At 53.9% G+C, this 12892-nt stretch overlaps 1 protein-coding gene across 5 annotated transcripts in view; it reads left to right on the forward strand.

Annotated features, from left to right (window-relative positions):
- The window catches only part of Pde9a (phosphodiesterase 9A), a 60178-nt gene that overhangs the window by 15575 nt on the left and 31711 nt on the right, over positions 1–12892 (forward strand). The window contains exon 1 of one of the 5 annotated variants that reach the window (XM_013027384.1): positions 3575–3640. The exons of 2 other annotated variants lie outside the window; for them this stretch is intronic. The gene's annotated coding sequence lies outside the window, so the exon portion shown is untranslated. Of the gene's footprint in view, positions 1–3574; positions 3641–12284; positions 12304–12892 lie in introns of those variants that run through there. 2 more of the 5 variants (XM_013027386.1, XM_013027385.1) reach the window with 2 other exon arrangements.

Genomic DNA, 12892 nt, shown 5'->3' on the forward strand with positions numbered 1-12892 from the left:
CCACCTCTGTCACCACCCAGGCCACCTCTGCCACCACCCAGGCCACCTCTGTCGCCACCCAGGCCACCTCTGCCGCCACCCAGGCCACCTCTGTCGCCACCCACGCCACCTCTGTCACCACCCAGGCCACCTCTGTCGCCACCCAGGCCACCTCTGTCACCACCCAGGCCACCTCTGTCACCACCCAGGCCACCTCTGCCACTACCCAGGCCACCTCTGTCACCACCCAGACCACCTCTGTCACCACCCAGACCACCTCTGTCACCACCCAGACCACCTCTGCCACCGCGGTGCCCCACACATTGAGAGCTCTTGGCGCTGTGTGTTCTGTAGGTTTCAACAAACGTCTACCACCATTACAGCATCAACCGGCCCAACAAGTGTCCTGGGCAGCCCCGGGTATGCTGACAGGCACCCCTGCTATCCCTGCCCACTCGGAGCTGAGGCAGGAGGGTCTCCTGGGCCCCGGAGTCAGGGCCAGCCAGGGCCCTGGCATGGACCCTGTGTCTGGCAGTGCTGCTCATCCCTTTTCCTGGTCCTTGAGTTTTCATGGGCCATAAATTAGCTACATTTTCAGCCATCTTTTTCCTGGCAGTAATGGGACTTGAACTCAGGGCCTGTGCTTGCTAGGCAGGTGCTCCATCATGCCTCCAGCCCCTTTTTTTGCTTTCATAATTTCTTGAATGGAGCTTTGCATTTTCTTCCCAGGCCAGCCTAGACCAACAGATGCACACACACCGCCACATCCAGCTTGTAAACAGATGCCTACACACCGCCACATCCAGCTTGTAAGTTGAGAGGGGGTTTCACTAACTTTCCCCCTAGGCTGGCTTGAGCTGCAGCGCTCCCCATCTCTGCCTTCTGAGAAGCTGAAGTCGCTGCAGGAGGCCATCATTCACTTCTTTAAGTGTATTTCACACGCCTCTTCTGAGATGAAAGTCCTAAGTGTTGGAAGTTTGCTCTTATCCAACTCTGGTGGGTGTGGCTTCTGTTCTTTCTGTTTTTAGGTCGTGTTTCTCTCTGTTCTTCAGATGGAGTAGCATGCATTGATCTGTCCCCCAGCTCTCTGACTGTTGTGTCTAGGCCAGACTGCTGTAAACACATCGATGAATTTCTTATTTGAGGTATTATGTTTTTAAATCCTAAAATTTTTACTGCATTGTTACCTGTAGATTTCTCCCCTGGGATTCCACATCCATTAGCCCTTTACTAACATCTGGTGCTGAGGTCCTTGGACCTATTACAGTTGATATATTGGGGTCTCAGTGTGTTCATTTCAGTTCTTGGCTTTGGTTCTGGCTCACCTAGACTTCTACTGGGTGATTTCCTTGGCCTGTGGTCACATTTCCCATTTCTTTGCATGCTTGTGCTTTTATGGTACATCAACATCATGAATAACACATTGTAGAGTCTCTAAACTTGGTCATCTTCCTGGTTTCCATCTATCAGTCAGTCAATCGGTTTTGGTTTTGGTTTTGGATTTTTTGGTCATGGGGCCTGAACTCTGAGCCTGGCCACTGTCCCTCAGCTCTTCAGCTCAAGGCTAGCGCTCTACCACTTGAGCCATGGCGCCACTTCCTGTTTTCTGGTGGTTTACTAGAGATAAGTGTCTCGCAGACTTTCCTGCTTGAGCTGGCTTTGAACTGCAATCATCAGATCTCAGCCTCCTGAGTAGCTAGGATTACAGGCGTGAGCCACTGGTGCCTGGCAAGGGTTAGATCTTCTGTGTTGCAGCTAAAAGTGTGTGTATTGAGTGCTTAGCTCCCCAGCAGATGGATTTCTAGGAAAGTGGTGGAACCTTTAGGAGGTGGGTCTAGAGGAAGGAAGGGAAGCTCTGGGGGCATGGCCTGGAGAGGTCCTGGGACCCCAGCCCCTTCTTCTCCCTGTCCCAGCCACCAGGATGTTAGCAGTCCCCTCCTCCTCGAGGCTCTGCACGTCTGCCTTGCCACAGGCCCAGAGGTCGTAGGACCACACCACCATGGATGGAAGCCTCCAAACCCAGGAGCTAAAATAAACCTTGCATGCTGGTTCTCTTGGTGTGTAGTCAGGCTGGTGGAAAGCTGGGTGACAGTGCATTTCTATGCCTCGCTGGGGTGGGTCTCTAGAGTCACGCCCCCAGGTGGCATCTGAGGTGTGTGCTCGGGCCCCGGACATGGACTAGACTCAGTTGCATGAGCAAGGTGATACTGAGCTTGGAGCCCCAAGGCCTCCTCGTCTGGGGCTCTGCTCTCATATCCATGTTCTCTGACCACCTGCACTGTCCCGCGATTCCCCTTGGGCTTTGCTCATTGGCTGGCGCTCTACCAATTGAGCCATGCTTCCAACCGCTATTATTATTATGGTTATTCCTTTTTTTCTTTCCTTTTCTCTCCCCCTCTCCCTGAGCTGTCGCTCACAGTACTCTGGTTTGTGGCATACGTGGGGCTTTCCTTCTATGTCTCCAACACTGTCTGTGCTATTCAAGGCCCGCTGATGCAGTAAAGCCTTTGGTTTTCACAAGAGAGGCCGGCTTTCCTAGACCATGCCAGCGTCCCGTCCTCCGCTCAGCAGTATATGGATTTCTTGGCAGTTCTTTTTGGAACGAGCCGTGTGGGGATTGTCTGACACAGGTCAGAGCCCCAGACCCATCAGGTGAAGCAATGGAGTCCCTTTGGCCTCCTGAAAATCCAGGCTGTCTGCGGGGCCTCAGTTTTCTGGGCCGCCGTCAGGCAGTAGATCAAAGCCCACCCCGGTGTCCAGTCCGCTGCTGGTTACTGGACTCACATTCCGCTGAGAAAGCCCCGCAGCGCATCAGCACTGTGTTCTGAGCCCCGGGGGAAGTCTTTGTTGTCTGTAGGGTAGACTAGCCATTTCCTCCTCGGCCACTGAGGCTGTGTGGCCCCATGACAGTTCACAGCCCTAGAGCAGGAGCGGGAGGAGGGCAGGGGCCGAGGGTGCTGCCCTCCACCTTCTCTGAACGCCTCCGCCCTGCAGGTGGTGAGGGGTCACCTTGAGTCCTTGGAACAGCACCCAGGCACAAGCACTGCTCAGGAGAGGTGACAGGGCCGCCGTCTGTGACACAGAGGCTTGGAGGAGAGGAGGAAGACGTTATACCCACAGTCTAAAGTCAGCTGCATGAACTCCCCCCTCCCCAAGAATGAAAGGGGAGGAAGTGGCGCTGTGGCTCAAGTGGTAAGCACTCTCCTTGAGCTGAAGAGCGCAGGGATAGCGCCCAGGCCCAGAGTTCAAGCCCCACAACTGACAAAAAAAAGAATGAAAGGGAAGCTTCTCCATGCAGAGCCGCCCTTGAAGCCGTTGAGTTTGAATCTACAGGCAGTCACAATACTCCCCAGAATTCCATGAGGGACCTTGGGGTTCTTGGTGTCTGGCTGTGTTGTGCTCAGTGGCTGGCAGGATCTGGGCTAGTCCTTTGGCCACTGGGTATGATTTCCTAGCAGGATGAGCCAGGTAAGGGTCCTGGGCCTTTAAGAAGCCAGAAGGGGACCCAGTTAATCATCTAACTTTATTGTGCTCTTGGGCTATAAAGGAAATGTTCTCCTGCTCTTTCTGAATATATTTTATGACGTCCATAAACAGTAAACTGTAAATGACTGGAGGGTGAGAGAGGAAGAGAGAAAGCGCAAGCGGAGGGGGACAGGAGGTGAGTCGCCCTTCTTGTTTTTGGAAGAGGGCTGGTGACACGGCCACCACCGCAGGAAGGAAGCCAGACAGCTCCTCCCTGGCAGCGCCTGGCCCCCAGGGGTGGGCCTGGACCAGAGTGGAGAGATGCACCCCTCTGCCATTTGGGTGATCTCTTTGGTGTTTATGTCTTTGGGGACAAGTAATGCGGCTGTGTTCCTTAATGAAAGGTTAAAAGAAAAACAGAAATCCAGGAGGCTTGGGGTTTGGTTTTCGCAGCGCTCTGGGAAGCGTGCATGGAGGGGATAGCATGTTTCTAGAAGGAAAGCCTGGTTCGCTCTGCCTCTTTAAGTTAAGACTCACAAGGTGTAGTGCACCTTGTGGCTGCATGGTCTAAGACCCCCGTGACACAAGCCCCCAGGGCCTCAGGAGTGGCACCCGCAAGCTGTGTGGGGTTTCTTGTGCTGTTGTTGCAGGTCAGAGGCTTGGTGTGAGCACTCCAGGGCCCTGGGCTGTCCTCCCTTCCTTGCAGGGTGGGCGGGGCAGGAAGGCGTGCTTTGCCAGCAGGGGAGGGGATGAGCTCCTGGGCAGCTCTGGGAGCATTGTACAGGTAGGAGGGCAGGCTGCCAGTCAGCTGGCTGGCAAAGGCGAGGAGCCAAAGGCTAGGCTTTCCTGTGCCCCCACCCATGGGGCCAAGTGCGCTGGGCAGGAACAATTCCTGGAAGAAGTGGGCGAGGCCGGGGCAGATTCCGTGACCTGTTCCCTGCAGAGGCAGTGGCCTCTGCCCTGTCTCCCTGCCTGGCTACGCGGCGGGCGCGTGCCTGGCCTGCCATCCCCGGAGCTGAACCCAGTCCAAGGCCCTCAAGCTGCTCCCACCCCAGGTCCCCAAGGCTCCGTGGCCCCCACCCCTGGGCCTGTTCTGGTGGGCGGGGGCCTGGCCCTTGATGCAACCCATGCGGAAAAGAAGTGGTCTCAGAATGGCTCTCCACTGTCCCACGCGCCGTGCCCACCACCGCACCGCCCGTGGACGCTCATCATAGGAGGAGGAAGCAGACACCGCCACCCAGCTCACCTGAGGTATCCGCAGGGGTACAGCGGTCCATCTGGCTGAGGCTGGGGAAGGATGGACAGACGGCAGTCAAGGCCCCTCGCCAGCACCGCTGAGCCGGGCGGATCTCCTCCCTCTATGCCGAGCTGGCCTCTCTGGGGCCCCGCGCCCTGCACTACAGCCCTAGGCCCCCCAAAGTCAGGGACAGGACCCCCGAAGTGTCCTGCAGAGGAGGAGTTGCACAGGGTGGTGTGGTGCTTACAGGCCTGCAGACTTGGGCTCACTCCTCCTTGGTTTTCCTCTGTGTGCATCCGCGCCAGCATGGCTGGCTTCCCCTTCCTCCCGACTCTTGCTTCTCTCCCCCTGCGCTTCTGAGCAAACCTTAGGGTCCACAGAGACCCCCAAGACACAGTCAAGTCCCACTGTGACTTGCCAGTACCCCTATTGCTGGTTGTTCTCAGAGCTACCCAAATATTTCATTGGCGACAGAATCCCTAGCATCCGCAGTAACACAGCGCAGGATTCGGCGCGGCCGATAGGAGGCGCGGCCGATGGGATGCGCAGCGATGGGAGCCGCAGTCAATGGGATGCGCAGCGATGGGAGCCGCAGCCAATGGGAGGCGCAGCTATGGGAGCCGCAGCCAATGGGAGGCGCAGCAATGGGAGGCGCAGCGATGGGAGCCGCAGCCAATGGGATGTGCAGCGATGGGAGCCGCAGCCAATGGGATGCACAGCGATGGGAGCCGCAGCCAGTGGGAGGCGCAGCGATGGGAGGCGGCCGATGGGATGCGCAGCGATGGGAGGCGCAGCAATGGGAGCCGCAGCCAGTGGGAGGCGCAGCGATGGGAGGCGCAGCCAATGGGATGCGCAGCGATGGGAGGTGGCCGATGGGAGGCGCAGCGATGGGAGGCGCAGCCGATGGGAGGCGCAGCGATGGGAGCCGCAGCCAATGGGATGCGCAGCGATGGGAGGTGGCCGATGGGAGGCGCAGCGATGGGAGCCTCAGCAATGGGAGCCGCAGCCAGTGGGAGGCGCAGCGATGGGAGCCGCAGCCAATGGGAGCCGCAGCCAATGGGAGGCGCAGCGATGGGAGCCGCAGCCAATGGGAGGCGCAGCGATGGGAGCCGCAGCCAATGGGAGGCGCAGCGATGGGAGCCGCAGCCAATGGGATGTGCAGCAATGGGAGGCGCAGCGATGGGAGCCGCAGCCAATGGAAGGCGCAGCGATGGGAGGCGCAGCGATGGGAGCCGCAGCCAATGGGAGGCGCAGTGATGGGAGACGCCTCGATGGGAGCCGCAGCCAATGGGAGGCGCAGCGATGTGAGCCGCAGCCAATGGGATGCGCAGCGATGGGAGGCGCAGCGATGGGAGCCGCAGCCAATGGGAGGCGCAGCAATGGGAGCCGCAGCCAATGGGATGCGCAGCGATGGGAGCCGCAGCGATGGGAGGCGCAGCCAATGGGATGCGCGGCGATGGGAGGCGCAGCCAATGGGATGCGTGGCGATGGGAGGCGCAGCGATGGGAGGCGCAGCCAATGGGATGCGCGGCGATGGGAGGCGCAGCAGCGTGGCGATGGGAGCCGCGGCGATGGGAGGCGCAGCGATGGGAGGTGTGCTGACACGGGTGCCGGGCCCAGAAGGCCCAGAGCCACGGCTTTCAGCCTCCCCGAGGGTGCAGTGCGCTCAGGGCATTAAGACAAGCATTGGGAGGGTTTGCTCATCTGTAGAAATGAAAACACGTTTTAAAAGAACACCTAAAACTAAAAGAAGTGCTGCGTGGAAAGGGGCGGGTGATGCGCAAGGGGAGGGCAGGCAAGCGGAGCATGAGGACAGGCCTGGTCACAGAGGATGTGTGAGGCTGGGCACCAGTGCTTGGCCTGTCATCCCAGCTTCTCAGGAGGCTGAGATCCGAGGCTTGCAGTTCACATGAGCCCAGACAGACAAGTCTCCAATTAAATTATCTCCAGTTAACCACCAAAAAAGCTGGAAGTAAAAAAAAAAAAAAAGCTAAGAGGCATCACCCAGGCCCGAATTCAAGCCCCAGTACCAACACACACACAGACACACACACACACACACTGCCCACAAAATATGCAGATACAGAAGTGTCACAGTAAAACCATTAATATTCCCAATTAATATGCATTCACGATTATAGTAAGTGAGCACTTGCAGGGCATTGCAGATGGGATCCTGGCTGCCCAACCTGCAGTCAGCTGTGCCTATAGCCAGGACAGAAGTACAAGCAAGATGACACCAGGTAGTGCCAGCCACACATAGCTCCCTGTGACCGCAGTGGCAGTGAGGACCACGAGAAGAAGATGGCAGGCCTGGCGCAGCCCGGAGGTCTCACACCCACCCACCGCAGCCCACATGTAAGTTCTGAAACCCACTGGGAGGAACGGCGCTGGAGGAGGTCCAGCGCTGGAGGCGCATGCCAGCTCAGCATGGTGCTGATGCACCCGCGGCGGCCAGCCTTCCTCTGCTGAGGGAACACAGAAGTTTGCGCTGGGAGCTCTTCGTCCCACACTGCCTGCTTTGCACTGAAGTACTAGTTGGTAATGGAGGTGAAGACTGGTTCTGGGCTGTCTCCACAGATGACGTGGGTACGGTGGTATGTGAGCTGAGGTACAGCTACACCAACTAGGCTACCAACATTTGCTTCAGGCACCGACCTGGGCAGAAGTGTGGGATGGAGTGGCTTGAGGTATAATTACTGCCAGCTCTGGAAATTAAATTCAAGCTCTGGTGGCTCACACCTGCACTCCCATCTGCTTGGGAGGCTGACTGTGAGGATCCCAATGTGAGGCCAACTGGGCAGAAAAGTTCAGTGTGATCCCTCCAGGCTGGCCTCAGTAGCACATGCCCCTTATCCTGAGTGACGGGAGAGGCTGACATCGAGAGGATTGTGGCTCCAGGTCAACCCAGGCAGAAGAGTTTGCAAGACTCTCCTTGAGGGCACCTGCCTGTACCCCAGCAACAACGGGAAGCGCTCAAGTTCACACCCAAGCCAAAAGCAATCCCTCATCCTAAAAATAATCAGTGAAAAGCAAGGCTAGCGCTTTGGATCCGTGGTACAGTCCCAGCCTAGCAATTGCTAGGTCCTGAGTTCAAACCCTAGCAGTACCCAAGAAATTCTACCCCAAAAGCCTAAAGAAAGACTGTTCTTTGGTGCAGGGCGGCCTTTTCCCAGCTCCTGTGCTAGCAGCTCAGGCCTGCAGGGCCTGGACAGCCGGCTTGTGAGGGTGACAGAGACACGGAGATCCTCAGCCAGGACCCCGCTGGTGTCCCCCTCCATTTCCCACCGCTCCGTAGCCCCTGCTAGCCACGAATCTGTTTCTCTTGATTTGTTGTCCTAGAGAGTTCCATAAACGCAATCACACAGAATAGCTTTGGGGACTGGACTTTGCCCAGAATGCCGCAGTGTGCACGACTGCTTTCTGCAGCCGTTGTTGGCGTCTTCCTGTGGCTGAGTAGCATCGTGTGGTGTGGCTCAGTGCGGGGCTCGCTTCCCTTTGGGGCTCTTCCAGCTCTCACTGCTGCAAGCTCTGGGTCCAGGTGCTAAGCTGTCGTGCTTGCCTGTTTCACTCTTGTATGTGTGTTGGTACTGGGACTTGAATTCAGGGCTTGGGTGACGTCCTTTATCCTTTTCACTCTAGGAAAGCATTCTACCACTTGAGCCACAGTGGCCCCCTTCCAGCTTTGCTCTCCTATCCTCAGATCTCAGCCTCTTCCTGAGTAGTTAGGATTACAGACCTGAGCCCCGGGTGCTGTTTCTAACGCTGAGTTGTGATCTTGGCGTCTGCATTCACCACCTTTGTCAGAAACATGCCTTGCAGACATTTCCTCTGGACTACAGCTTGCTTTTCATTCTCCTCGAGGGATCTTTCCCAGAGGAGAGGGCTCCATTTACCAGTTGCCCCTTTTGTGGTTTGTGGTTTTGGTATTACATCTAAGAACTCCTGTCCTTGCCTAACATTCCGACGATCCCCCGCCCCCCGTGGTGTTTTATTTTCTGTAAATGTTTTGTTGCAGCCATAATTTACTTTGCATTGATTTTTTTTTCTTTTTTGGTGCCAGTCCTGGGACTTGGCACTGTCCCTTAGTTCTCACCCAAGGGTGTCCTTCAACCTCTTGAGCCACAGCACCGCTTCTGGTTTTTTGGTGGTAAATTAGAGAGAAGAGTCTCACATACTTCAAACTGTGATCCTCAGATCTCAGGCTCCTAAGCAGCTAGGATCACAGAACTGAGCCGCCAGCTCTCCCTTGGTTTTGTTTTGTTTTGTTTTTTGGGGGATGGGGGTCTGGTCGTGGGGCCTGTACTCTGGGCCTGGGTGCTGTCCCTCAGCTCTTCAGCTCAAGGCTAGCGTTCTACCACTTGAGCCACAGCGCCACTTTCGGCTTTTTTCTTTTTGCTTATGTGGTGCTGAGGAATCGAACCCAGGGCCTCAGGCATGCAAGGCAAGCGCTCTACCACTGAGCCACCTTCCCAGCCCCTCTCCCTTGGTTTTTTAAGTGGTCTGGCTTGCACTGATACTGATGTAAATTGTGAGGTTTGTCTGCTTGTGTATGTCAGTTGCTCCAGCACCATTTGTTGAAGAGACTCTCTTTCCTTCATCCATTTGCCTTTGTTCCTCAGTCAGATAAACCAGTGGTGCCCCTAGGCATCGGTGGCTCCTGAGAGGCTGCGATCTGAGGATCACAGTTTGAAGCCAGCATAGGTAGGAAAGTCCATCAAAATTCTTACCTCCACTGACCCAGCAAAAAGCTGGAGTTGGAAGTATGGCTCAAGAGGCAGAGGGTCAGCCCTGAGAGGAAAGTCAAGTGAGAGCTGAAGGCCCTGAGTTCAAGACCCAGCACCAAAAATAAATAACCGTATGTGAGGCACACTGCGGGTATGAGTCCACGGTGCCGGCTCATGTCTGCGAGCCCACTCCCGCCCTTCAACAGCAGCGTCCAGTCCTTATTACCGCAGCTCCTTAGTAAGTGCTAGATCGCATAAGCTCACTGCCCCCATCCCGCCTCTTTCAAAATCATTCCAGCCCATTTGTCTTGATAAATGTTAGACCAATCTTGTCCATGTCTGCAAAAAAAAAAAAAAAATAGTGTTGCCAAGATTTTGGTAGAAATTTCATTATATCAATTTGTGGAGAATTGGTATTTTTTGCTCTGTTGAATTCTAAGATCAATATGATCATTATTTGTATCGACTTCCATTTCTTTCACGATTGCTTTGGAATTTCAGCATGTAAACTCTTCATGTTTTTTACTAGGTTTATACTAAGTCGTGGAGTGGTTGTAAATGGTATTATGTCTTTAATTGCTGGCTGTTCCTAGTACATTTAAATGCAGCTGAATTCTGTCCGACTGCCAGCCTGTGGCCTCAGTGACCCCCTTTGTCAGCTGTGAGAGGTTTTATTGCCGGTTCCTTGGTCTCTCCATATAAACCATGATGTCAGGGGCAGAGGCAGTTCTGTGTCTTCCTCGCCCCACATGCCTGACGTTTCCTTGTCTTGCCTGTGGCGCTGTTAGAACTTGCTCTGTGCATTAAAGAGTGGTGAGGTCAGACATCTTGCCTTGTACCATCATAGACAGAAAACGTAAGTCTCTCGCCACAAAGTGTGGTGTTAGCTGAGGAAGTTTTATTCATGCCTTTGTATAAAATCAACTTGAGACATTTCCTCTCCATTCCTATTTTTCTTAGACTTCTATCATGAATAAGTAGCGAGTGTGTCAAGTGCTTTTTATGAATTAGTTGATAAGATCGTCGTTAATTCAATATATTACACTAAGCGGTTTTCCAACACTGCACCTGCCTGTTATCCCTGGAATCACTCTACTTAATCTTGTGCTTCATACTTGTGTTTTTTGACATTGCTGAATTCTAGTTTCTGAAATTTTGTTCATGATTTTGTGTCTTTGTGCAGGGTGTAAATTTGTGCACTTGTAGTTGTCTCTTCGTTGTTTTTTGTAGCTCTGTAGATTTGGTTTCAGACTAGTCATACTGGCTTCATAAAATGAATTGGAAAGTTCTCTTTTCTGTTTTCTGGGAGAGGTGGGTTAGAATCACATTAACTTCTTAAGTATGGTAAGCTTCACCAGTGAAACTGAGAGAAACTAGAGATCTCATACCAGGAGCTTTTCAGTCACAAAGCCCATTTCCTTAATGGGCATAGGCGTTGAGATTACCCACTTCATCTGGGATAAGTTGTGGTAGAAATTGGTTTGCTTTATCTGAGAGACTCGGCTGCTGGGTTTGGGGGTGTTACCTCTGAGGCCCTGTGGTGGTCCCATTTCTGCCTTCTCTCTGTGTTTCTTTGACAGTCTTGCTCGACTTTTTGATCTTTTCAGAGAACCAATTCTTTGTTCTATTCATTGGTTTTCTACCCTGTTTCTTTTCTGTTTCTCTGGTTTCTACTCCATTATTCTCTTCCCTTTCTGCTGTGGAAAGTTTCTTTTTGCTCCTCTTTCTGTCGTTATTGAAAGTAGAATCAGGTGGCTGAGTTGAGCTTTTCCTCCACCTGTCTAATGTAGGCACTAGTGCCTTAGTGCTCCGTGAGAGCAAAATCCGAATGTGTTATCTTTTCATTTTATCTTCCTGGAACCTTCCTCTTTGATCCAGGAATTCTTTAGAAGTATATGCCGTTTCTGAGCGCTCAGAGATTGTCCTGTTATCTTGAGTTCCTGTGTTGATTCTGCTGGGGTCAGAGAACATACTATACATCCTTTCTGTTCTTTTAAATTCACGGAGGTTTGTTTTCTGGCCCAGAATCTGGTCTACCCCGGTACATGCCTTGCAGGCACCTGAAAAGAACGTGTGTTTTTTGCAGCTGGGTGAAGTGCTGTACACCTGTGGGTTCTTAGAATCTGATTTTGAGACCATTAACCAGGTTTACTGATGCGTTGCCTTTTCTAAAGCCTTCATCACAGGACTCTAACCCTGAGTCTCCCGGGCGAGCGTGAAGTTTTTCGGCAGTCCTTGCTGTCAGGGGCCGCTGGTCTTCCCTCATGATCCTTGGACCAGCCGGCAGCTCAACCTGCCGCTCTAGAAACATGTCCTAGCTGGCACGCTCACTGTATAGAACACAGAGTCATTGCTTTTCCTCTCATCTAATCGTAGAAGGTGGACGCCGGGAGCCTCGCGTCTGCCCCAACTCTAGGCAAGGTTATGACTTAGGATCACCCTCCACAGGAGACTCCGGGTGAAAATCATGCTGTTATCGCAGGCAGGCTCTGTGGTAAATGGAGGCCAGGCAGCCCACTGAGATCAGGAAGCAGGCGGAGGGAGCGGTAGGGGCCAGGCCCGGCCCCCGTTGGGTGCAGGAAGTTTTCCAAGCTGGTTCCTTGCAGGGAGTTGGAGTTGATTTTAAAGCAAGCCGCCATGTGTGCCCGGAGGTCCCATTGTGACTGAGAAGGGGTCACGGTCTGGAGGTGGGGGGAGTCCGACAGGCAGCCAGCAGCTGGGCCAAGAGAGGTGGTCACCAGGGGGAAGTTGTTTAGCGCAGACTTCTGGAAGGATCTGCTGAGCCAACGGCAGGCGGAGGGACTGGAGACCCCATGTGACAGCACCCCTCCCCGTGTAAGAGTCCGCTGTGCATACGTCGAGCCACACGAAGTTACAGGAGCTCGCTACAGGCAGGTGAAGTAAGGAGGGCTTACGAATTGAATTTAGGGGGCTGGAAAGGTGACTCCATGGTAGAGTGCTTGCCTTGCATGTGTGAAGTCCTGGGTTCGATTCCTCAGTACTACGTTGGAAGTGGCGCTGTGGCTAATTGGTAGAGCACTAGTCTTGAGCTGAATTGCTGAGGGACAGCGCCCAGGTCCAGAGTTCAGGCCCCAGGACCAACACACACACACACACACACACACAAACATGAATTAAATTGAAAGTAGTCATGGTGGCACACAGCATAACTTCAGCACCAGGGCTGAAGCAGGAGGATTGTGAGTTGGACAGCCTGGGCTAAACCTAAAATCACAAAGTTAATTTAGATTGTTTGTGTGTGCACGCACGTGTGCTCACGTGTACGCACACTCCTGCCATTGCTGAGGCTTGACCTCTTGAACTTAGGGCCTCATGCTCTCACTTGACTTAAGGCTGGCCTGTCACGACCGCCTTGAACAGCAAGGAAGACGCGACACCGAGCTCTTCTCTCTGCAGTTTATTCAGGACCTTTGAGCAATCTTCTGACCCCAACCCCGGGGAGAATTCCCCACAGCCTTAAGTA

This window comes from Dipodomys ordii, unplaced genomic scaffold, assembly GCF_000151885.1.
Source record: "Dipodomys ordii isolate 6190 unplaced genomic scaffold, Dord_2.0 Scaffold103, whole genome shotgun sequence".
Lineage (NCBI taxonomy): Eukaryota > Metazoa > Chordata > Mammalia > Rodentia > Heteromyidae > Dipodomys > Dipodomys ordii.